Here is a 9,093-nt window from a genome sequence, read left to right as displayed (position 1 = left end):
TGACTGTCCTCCATGAATCACAGAGGAGACCATTCTCAGTCTTTTTAGGATGCAGCATTAAGAATTCATGGCTTGTTTATTTCCTGATATGGAAGAAGGATGCACCTTTTTAACAGCATAAACTCCCAAGCTACATATTTAGAAAATAAAAATGAAAATCTCCTACTAATTTCAAGATTTAGAAAGGCCCTTCTGCCGACTGAGTCCTGTAAACACTGTAGGGAATTCATGAGAATGACTTTTTCTTGAGCCCCCGTGTGTCCACCTGTTAAATGGGTAACAAGTCCCTCTTCCAAAGAAAGGTCTATATGCTCAAAGAAAACGATGAAATGCCACATTTTATGACTAGCCTTGAGATTCACGGTTCTTCGTTTTGAAAAGCTGCCATGTGATGCTCATAAGAACAGTGTTGACGGCTCTTTATAATAGTTGGCATTGACTGGATGCTTGCTGTGAATGGGTGCATGGGTGCATGCCAGTTGCTCAGTCATGTCCAACTCTTTGCAACCCCATGGACTGTAGCCCACCAGGCTCCTCTGTCCATGGGATTCCTCAGGCAAGAACCCTGGAGTGGGTTGCCATGCCCTCCTCCATGGGATCTTCCCCACCCAGGGATCGAACCTGTGTCTCTTATGTACCCGAACTGGCAGGCAGGGTCTTTACCACTAGCGCCGCCTGGGAAGCCCCCTATGAACGGGGCATCTTGTCAAATTCTGGACTATCTCATTTAGTCCCAATAATTACATGAGATGAGAATTGATAACCCCACTTTTCAGATGATAAAACGGGTTCAGTAATGTTAGTCACCTGCCCCCCATCACACAAATGCAGGAGTCACTGCCAGGAGAAGAATCAGGTCCCAGGGCTCCTGAGGACTCAGTCACATCCCCCAAATACGATGGGATGGAGAGAAAGATGCTTCTCGGCTTTACAGATATAAATTCTGTGTATTCTAAATGACTAAATCAAACAATAGATTTATCAAGTAACTCCACACACATGCTTTGACAGATATTACTTTGGACAAGGACAAATGAAAAGGGGTTACAGGAAAATCACTACCTGAATAATCATCCAGCTGCTGCTGTTGCTGCTAAGTCGCTTCAGCTAGTGCATGTCAAACCCACGCCAGTGTTCTTGCCTGGAGAATCCCAGGGATGGGGGAGCCTGCTGGGCTGCCGTCTGTGGGGCCGCACAGAGTCGGACACAACTGAAGTGACTTAGCAAGCAAGCTAGTGCATGTCAAAAATTTTAATAGCTTGAATGGCTACAAAATAATGTTTTAAAAGGTAGAGGAGAACGTGGCCGTCCCTAGATTATATTTTTAATGAGTTTTTATCCCTAGAATCATAGTCCTCAAATATAATCAGAGCCCCTAATTGTCCAAAAATGGGGGTCTAGTCACGGTCCTGCTTTTCCCACGGGACACCACCTTGTGCAAGAGATGTGGCAATTCCCCCTCAAGGGTGAAAGGCTGAAGACGCTCAGGTGGCCTTGCTGGCCTGTCGTCGAGGAGCTGTGTGGCCCCAGGCAAGTCGCCTCACCTGTCTGTGCCCCTGGCTGTTGTTTACTGTGTGTGAAATGAAAGGGACGGAAAACGTTGTGCCTGAAGCATATTCCAGGGCGACTTTTCTGGGAGGGGTGAGTTAATTAACCTAAAACATATTTATTGGGTACTTTACTCCACTCCAGTGTTCTGGCCTGGAGAATTCCATGAACTGTATAGTCCATGGGGCCCCAAAGAGTCGGACACGACTGAGCAACTTTCCCTGACTTCCTCCAGCTGTTTTTTGGGAGGGAGCATAGAATGGAGATTTAGGGCAGGCGACTAGGGAGACACATTACCTGGTTTGCATTCTGTCTCCACCACATTTTGCTGAGTGACTTTGAGCAAGCTCCTTAAATTCCCCGCACCCAGCTCCTACAGGAAGCTCAGAACAGTACAGGTCCTAACCAAGCACTGCCGAAGCGCAGATGCTTTGCGCCCTACACGCGATATTTAGCTATCGCTTCTTTTATCTTCATGTGCCTGGCACCATTTAGGTGTCAACTAAGGGACGACTTCTTAGCTACACAAATCATCTTTATGTCCTTAATAAAGGCGAGGAGGATGGTGGTTACTGTCTCCCATCTAATGTGTTTGCCAAGGTTAGTTTGCAGCGAGCCATTTTCAAATAGGAGGACATCTTTTGCACTTCCTAAGATCGCCAGGAGGTGGTGGAGTTAGACTGTATTTTAGATGGTCAGGGCCTAGGGTGCCTTCAGCTGGGGGCTTTGGGAAACAATATTTGTCTTTTTTCTTTATCAACACTTTGAATCGTTAGCATCTAGGATAAATAACACTGGTCTTGGTCACTTAATGCTGCTGCTGCTGCTAAGTCGCTTCAGTTGTGTCCGACTCTGTGCGACCCCATGGACTGTAGCCCACCAGGCTCCTTTGTCCATGGGATTCTCCAGGCAAGAGTACTGGAGTGGGTTGCCATGCCCTCCTCCAGGGGGTCTTCTCGACCCAGGGATATAACCTGCATCTCTTACGTCTCTTGCATTGATAGGCAGGTTCTTTACCACTAGCGCCACCTGGGAAGCCCCCACTTAATGCTATAAAATAGCGAAGAAAAAGTTCTACTAATTAAGAGCTCTGGTTCTCAAAATGTCAGGCATCATTTGTAGCACCTGGAGGCCTTGTTAGAAATGCAAGTTCTCCAGCAGGGCTGGAGTCAGAAAGCCTGGTGTGGGGGTGTTTGGGTCCAGTGATGTGTGATTTGCATGAACGTGGGCGGGAGCCTCTCCCTGCCAAGGCAACGCCCAGGACGGCCAGGTCTTGGTTCTGACTCGAAGCTGAGTAGATCAGGACGGGACATTTGCTGAGTCCAGGGACCGCCAGTTTGGACCGCAGTGCGGCAGCTGTTAGACGTGCGGTCTCAGGACCCGGGCACTCCTGCTGGACCAGGATCTGCACGTTACCCCAGAGACTCTGCCCAGCCGCTGTCTCTTGCCTTTTCCGTCTCTGCCCCCTCCTCTGCCTTTGGCTGGTCCCACTTCTTACCTTTTCCTGCAGCAATTCTGACCGTGAAGCCATGACCCCCCCACCCCCCACCCCGTCATGCTAGCTGTCAAGAAAGGAAAGTACGAACAAACAGAGAAAAAATACCTTGCAACTTCTGTTAGGGGAAACACGCTGACAGAAACCACCTGCAATGAGAAGCCCACCCACCATAGCTAAAGAGTCACCCCACTGGCCACAGCTAGAGAAATGCCTGTGCAGCGAGGAAGACCCCGCAGCCAAACAAGTAAAAGAACCTGGGGGTGAAGCTGTGACAGGAGAGGACAGAATCTGACTCCTCGTTGGTCTGCTTCTTTTTCTTTAACCTTAGCTCTCCGTAGCTTTTGTTATTATAACTTCTGAATGGCCTCTCTGCCGGAATGTTCAACTAAAGTGCCTTTATTCAGCTCCGGGGGAGACATTCTGACCCTGCCCACCTGTGAACAGATGCAGAGAAGAAAAAAAGGAACACATCCCCTCCTGATGCTGGCCAAGCCAGGAGATATTCCACAAGACTTATGGGCTTTTTACTTTACCTCCTCACCTCCTCCCCATCTCTGTTTTATAAAAGATCCTTGCATCCAGACCCCCATAAGGTGGTACTCTAGGACACTCCTCCACTGTCTTTTCAGATGGCTGGTCTTCCAAATAAAGTCACTATTCCATGCCTCAACACCTCATAACCTGATTATTGGCTGTTATGTGGCAAGCAGACCGAGCTTGGATTCAGTAACAAAACAGGATTGGTCTAAATCATGCTTCTTTTTTGGTAATGACAAGTTGTAGCAAATCAGGACCCCAAGAAGCAACAGATGGTACAAAGTGATTTAGGAGGGGTTATTTAAAATAGAATATTTATAGAGGTGTGAACATATGTGACTCCAAGGGATAGTGAAGCAATTACAGGCTAGTAGCGACAGAGCCATACCTTCCCTAGGCCAAAGGCATCAGGAGAGTCATCACAGAATTTAGGAGGGTCAAGTGGGGGGCGGCAGTTCCCAGGTGGCACTCGTGGTAAAGAACCCACCTGCCAAGCAGGAGATGTAAGACACACAGGTTCAACCCTGGGTCAGGAAGATCCTCTGGGGAAGGAAATGCAACTCACTCCAGTATTCTTGCCTGGAGAATCCCATGGACAGAGGAGCCTGGCGGGCTGCGGTCCCTAGCATTGCAATGAGTTGGACATGACGGAAGCAGCTTAGCTTGCAAGTGGGGGGAGGGGGGACGCTCTTGAGAGGAGAGAAGCCCAGAGTCAGCCTGAGGGCACGCCCAGGGGAGACATCCTCTGGAGGATTCCCCCTGCTCCATCAGTGTCTTTTCTCACAAGGACCTTCTGCAGTGGTCCTCCATTGGCTGAAACTGGTCAGGGGATGCAGGGGACCTGAAGTCCTTATAGGCAGTGCTCACTGGTCGACACAGAATGTTGAAGAAAGGGTGAGGAGCCGGGGGAGATGGAAGGCTTCTAGCTCAGGGGTCTGGGGATGGGCAGATGACCCAGCCTGACCAGTGGGTATATGGTTGGGAACGTCTGCTGAGTGCTTCTGGGGAAAGGTTTTCTTCCCCGATTTTTACAGGAAGAAGCTCTTCCTCTGCCTCCCTGCTTGGAATGCTGTTGAGAGGGTGTGTGTTCTGCCGCCAACTTGAATCTAGCAGCAGGACATAAAAAGAATTGAAAGCAAGCCGGAGGTGAGGTCAGCAAGGTAGAGAAGAAGTGGGCAGATGGGTAGGGTCTTGCTGGAATGTCTGCTGCCTCTGGCACATGGGATTTATCTCTTCCTCCTCTCTGCCTGCCAGTTCCTGTCTGCTCCACACTGCAGCATCTATGCGGCCAAACTCAACTTCACATCTGTCTTCCCTGCTTGACTGAACTCCCTAATTATAGTAGAGAAATTTATGTAAAAATCTGAAATTCATTTTTAACAGCAGATTGTGTTTCTTGTACTGCTTTTGGGGACTAAACCACGTGGGCCATGATTTAATGGGGTTTCATGGTACTGTTTCATCAGCACCGACCATAAGAGCCCAGTCCATGACTGACTCCCTGAGATGCTGCCGCTGGCTGTACCATGTGGCTCAAGAGCTCGGGCTCTGCATAGCGTGGACTGGGGTCCAAACCCCCGGAGCCTTGCTGGCCAGCTGTGTCCTTAGGTGCCTTACCTGACTTCTCTGAGCAGAAACCCTGATAAGTGAATGTGAGGATTCGCTGTGCTCAGTCACTTCGGTGGTGTCCAACTCTTTGTGTCCCCAGGACTGTAGCGCCCCAGGCCCCTCTGCCCGTGGGATTCTCCAGACAAGAATACTGGAGGTGTTGCCATGCCCTCCCCCAGGGGGTCTCCCTGACCCAGGATCGGACCCGTAACTCTTAGGTCTCCTGCATTGGCAGGTGGATTCCTTACCACTAGCGTCACCTGGGAAGCCCATATGTACCCTACCATGTGTAAAATAGCTAGCTAGTGGAAAGCTGTTATATAACACAGGGAGCCCAGCCTGGTGCTCTGTGTCGACCTAGAGGGATGGGATGGGACAGGGGTGGAAGGGAGGCTCAAGAAGGAGGGGATATATGTGTGTGTGTGTGTGTGTGTGTGTGTGTGTGTGTAGTTATGGCTCTCTATTTATATAGAGTTATGGCCGGTTAGCATTGTTGTATGGCAGAAATCAACACAACATTGTAAAGCAATCATCCTCCAATTTAAAAAAAAATACAAATTAAAAAAAAATTAACAGCCCAAAAGCTGAGTGACGTCTCACCCAAAGATGCAGATGTGATGAACGTGAAGCTGTTTGTCCCAAGCTCTAGGCTGAGTGAATTGAGAGCACAGGGGACCAGTCTCACACGGTGGACAAGGTTAAAACGTGAGACTGAGCGGATTCTTTGAACATCCCAGTTGGGCGGCTCCCGAAGACCCGGGATCAGCGCCGGCCGGCCGCTGAGCTTCGCCTCGATCTTTGGAAGCTGCCGGACAGCCTCCCCTCCACAAGCGGGAGGCCGCGGCGTGCGCTCGGGCTGGGGTGCGCTTGGCCTGGGGGGTCGCTGAGGGCGTCCGAGTCACGCCTTTCGTCAGGCCTCTGTGGGCACCGAGGGCACAGGTGGCGGAGCGCCCTGCCTGCAGCTGGTCGAGACCGAGGGACCGAAGAGGCGCCCGCGTCCGCGGTGCCCACGCAGTGAGGGGCACGTGCCAGCGGGCCCGAACGCTGTCGGCGGCAGCCGTGGGGGATCCAGTGGGAGAGGACCGCCAGGGGCGGCACGGCGGAAACAGCGGCCGTTCGCTGAAGGTCAGTCGTGTGCCAAGCGTCACACAATCTGTGCCCTTTGCAGACGAGGAAACCGCATGTCAGGAAGGATCGCTAACGTCCCTGGGGGCACCTCACCAGGCCGGGGTGGCCCCGGGGTGCGAGCCTAGCTCTGCCACCAAAACCGAGTTGCTTCCCCCTTGGGATGCTACAAACTGGCCTGGGAGACCGCGATAGATAGCTCAGACATTCCCTGTTGTGCTGGAAAAGTAGAAGTTTAGAGCAAGGGCCAGGCTGTGCCTGCAACTTTTGTGAGACCTTGAGACTGGCTTACTCTATCTCGGAGTCTTTCCAGCACCTGTAAATTGAGATGGAATTCTGTTTGGCAGAATAATGAATAATATTTAATAAAAATTGGCAAGTTTTGTCTCTTCTAGAGGCTTCCTTGGTAAGCCTTCTTAAGTGAAAGTGAAGTCGCTCAGTCGTGTCTGACTCTTTGTGACCCCATAGACTGTAGCCTACCAGGCTCCTCCGTCCATGGGATTTTCCAGGCAAGAGTACTGGAGTGGGTTGCCATCTCCTTCTCCAGAGGATCTTCCCGACCCAGGGGTCGAAGTCAGGTCTCCCACATTGTAGGCAGCCGCTTTACCGTCTGAGCCACCAGGGAAGCCTTACCATCACTAATAAACAGGCTAAGTTAGTTTACTGCCATATATAGAAGGACCAGGGCTTTCAAAGAGGCAAGTGCCTGCTCCGCTGGTTTTCTTATTAAACCTCTGTTAGTTCATCTATAAAATGGGAGTAGTAACCACAGGCTGTAAGAATTACAGTAATAATTTAAGCTATTTAACTCAGCACTTAATAGGTGTCAATAGATGGTGGCCATAATATCATTGGGGTTCCCAGGTGGTGTAGTGGTAAAGAATCCACAGGCAATACAGGAGATGTAAGAGCCGTGGGTTTGATCCTTGGGTCAGGAAGATTCCCTGGAGAAGGAAATGGCAACCCACTCCAGTCTTCTTGCCTGGGAAATCCCATGGACAGAGGAGACTGGCAGACTATATTGTCCATGAGGTTGTAAGAGAGTTGGACACAACTTAGCCACTAAACACCACCACCGCCACCATTCATGTAGGAGAGCGGGGGAAAGCATTTGATTGTAAGCACAGATGCTGAGATCTGTGACTTGTTTTTCCCGGCAGTGGGATGGTGGCAGGGTTAGGTAAGGAGCTCTTATCTTTCCGAAAGGGAAATGCATGGGACGACGTGGAAAGGCTGCATGCTGTGCTGGCGAGCCCCATCCTTCAGCTGCCCTCTCGCCTCTGGGTCTGTCTCCTCGTGTGTAAAATAGTTTCTTTAGCTCAATGAACAAGGTCTGTGGGATGCTGGTCCCCAAGGATGGGCAGGGGTTCTTGACAACGGAAGGATGCTGAGATCCAGTCAGTGAGGGATGTGAGAGCCAAGAAAATGAAACTGATTTAAAGATCGTTACAGGATTTCCTGGAGCCTTTCATGTGCCAGCATACGGTCTAAATCTCCGAGATGGGGTGTTTCCCAAACTCACTTAAAAGATGCTTTGAAACTATTTTACTCTGTCATCTCTGAAGCTATTCTAGACCTGAAATCCTATGATTCAAATATATTCGAATATCTTGTATACTGGCTAGTTCTTCAGAGGTCAGCAACATTTTTCTAATTATGACCTAAGGTTGTTGATGAAGCAAAACCTCTTTACTGTTCCTCTCTGGAGGCTTAGGCAATCATTCAGTCATTTCTCCTTCTTTGAACTGGGTGTACACATTCAATTGCAACGCTTATTCCTGTGTATTTTAACAGTAATAGTGCTCAGAATAACTAGTGAGGCTGCTTACAAACCAGACGCAAAGTGAGCACCATCTTGCACTGATAAAGACAGACTGAGCAGAGACAGTGGTGGTCAGAATTATTTGAAGCCCTTAGCATGAGATACTTCTGACAGCAGAGGCCCCCAATTTTAGCTTTTCATTTTAATATTAAGTTTATTTATAACAATCTTAAACAGCAGAGTTAATAAACAGAAAAATAATGATAGCTAATAGCTGACTCATTGGAAAAGACTCTGATGCTGGGAGGGATTGGGGGCAAGAGGAGAAGGGGACGACAGAGGATGAGATGGCCGGATGGCATCACTGACTTGATGGACGTGAGTCTGAGTAAACTCTGGGAGTTGGTGATGGACAGGGAGGCCTGGCGTGCTGCGATTCATGGGGTCACAAAGAGTTGGACACGACTGAGCGACTGAACTGAACTGAATCATTGTTGAAGGGCTTTCCATGCGCTTGAGACCGTTATGCGTTACCTGTACTGTATCATCAGATCCATCCTTAGCAGACAAGTGTGATGATTTTCCTGCTCTTTACAGGTGAGGAAATGGAGGCAAAGGAAATAAATTTTCTGAGGCTACGCAGCTTAGAGGGATGATTCAAATCCTGTGTTCACCAATTCACTGCCATATGGCTCTGGCCAAGTTGCTTAAGACTCTTGAGAGTCCCTTGGACTGCAAGGAGATCCAACCAGTCAATCCTAAAAGAAATTGACCCTCAATATTCATTGGAAGGACTGATGCTGAAGCTGAAGCTCCAATACTTTGGCCACCTGATGTGAAGAGCTGATTCACTAAAGACCCTGATGCTGGGAAAGACTGAAGGCAGGAGGAGAAGGGGATACAGAGGATGAGATGGTTGGATGGCATCACTGACTTGATGGACATGAATTGGAGCAAACTCCAGGAGATGGTGATAGACAGGGAAGCCTGGTGCATTACAGTCCACGGGGTCAGA

Source organism: Bubalus bubalis, chromosome 14 (assembly GCF_019923935.1).
Source record: "Bubalus bubalis isolate 160015118507 breed Murrah chromosome 14, NDDB_SH_1, whole genome shotgun sequence".
Lineage (NCBI taxonomy): Eukaryota > Metazoa > Chordata > Mammalia > Artiodactyla > Bovidae > Bubalus > Bubalus bubalis.
This window is presented reverse-complemented; position numbering follows the sequence as displayed.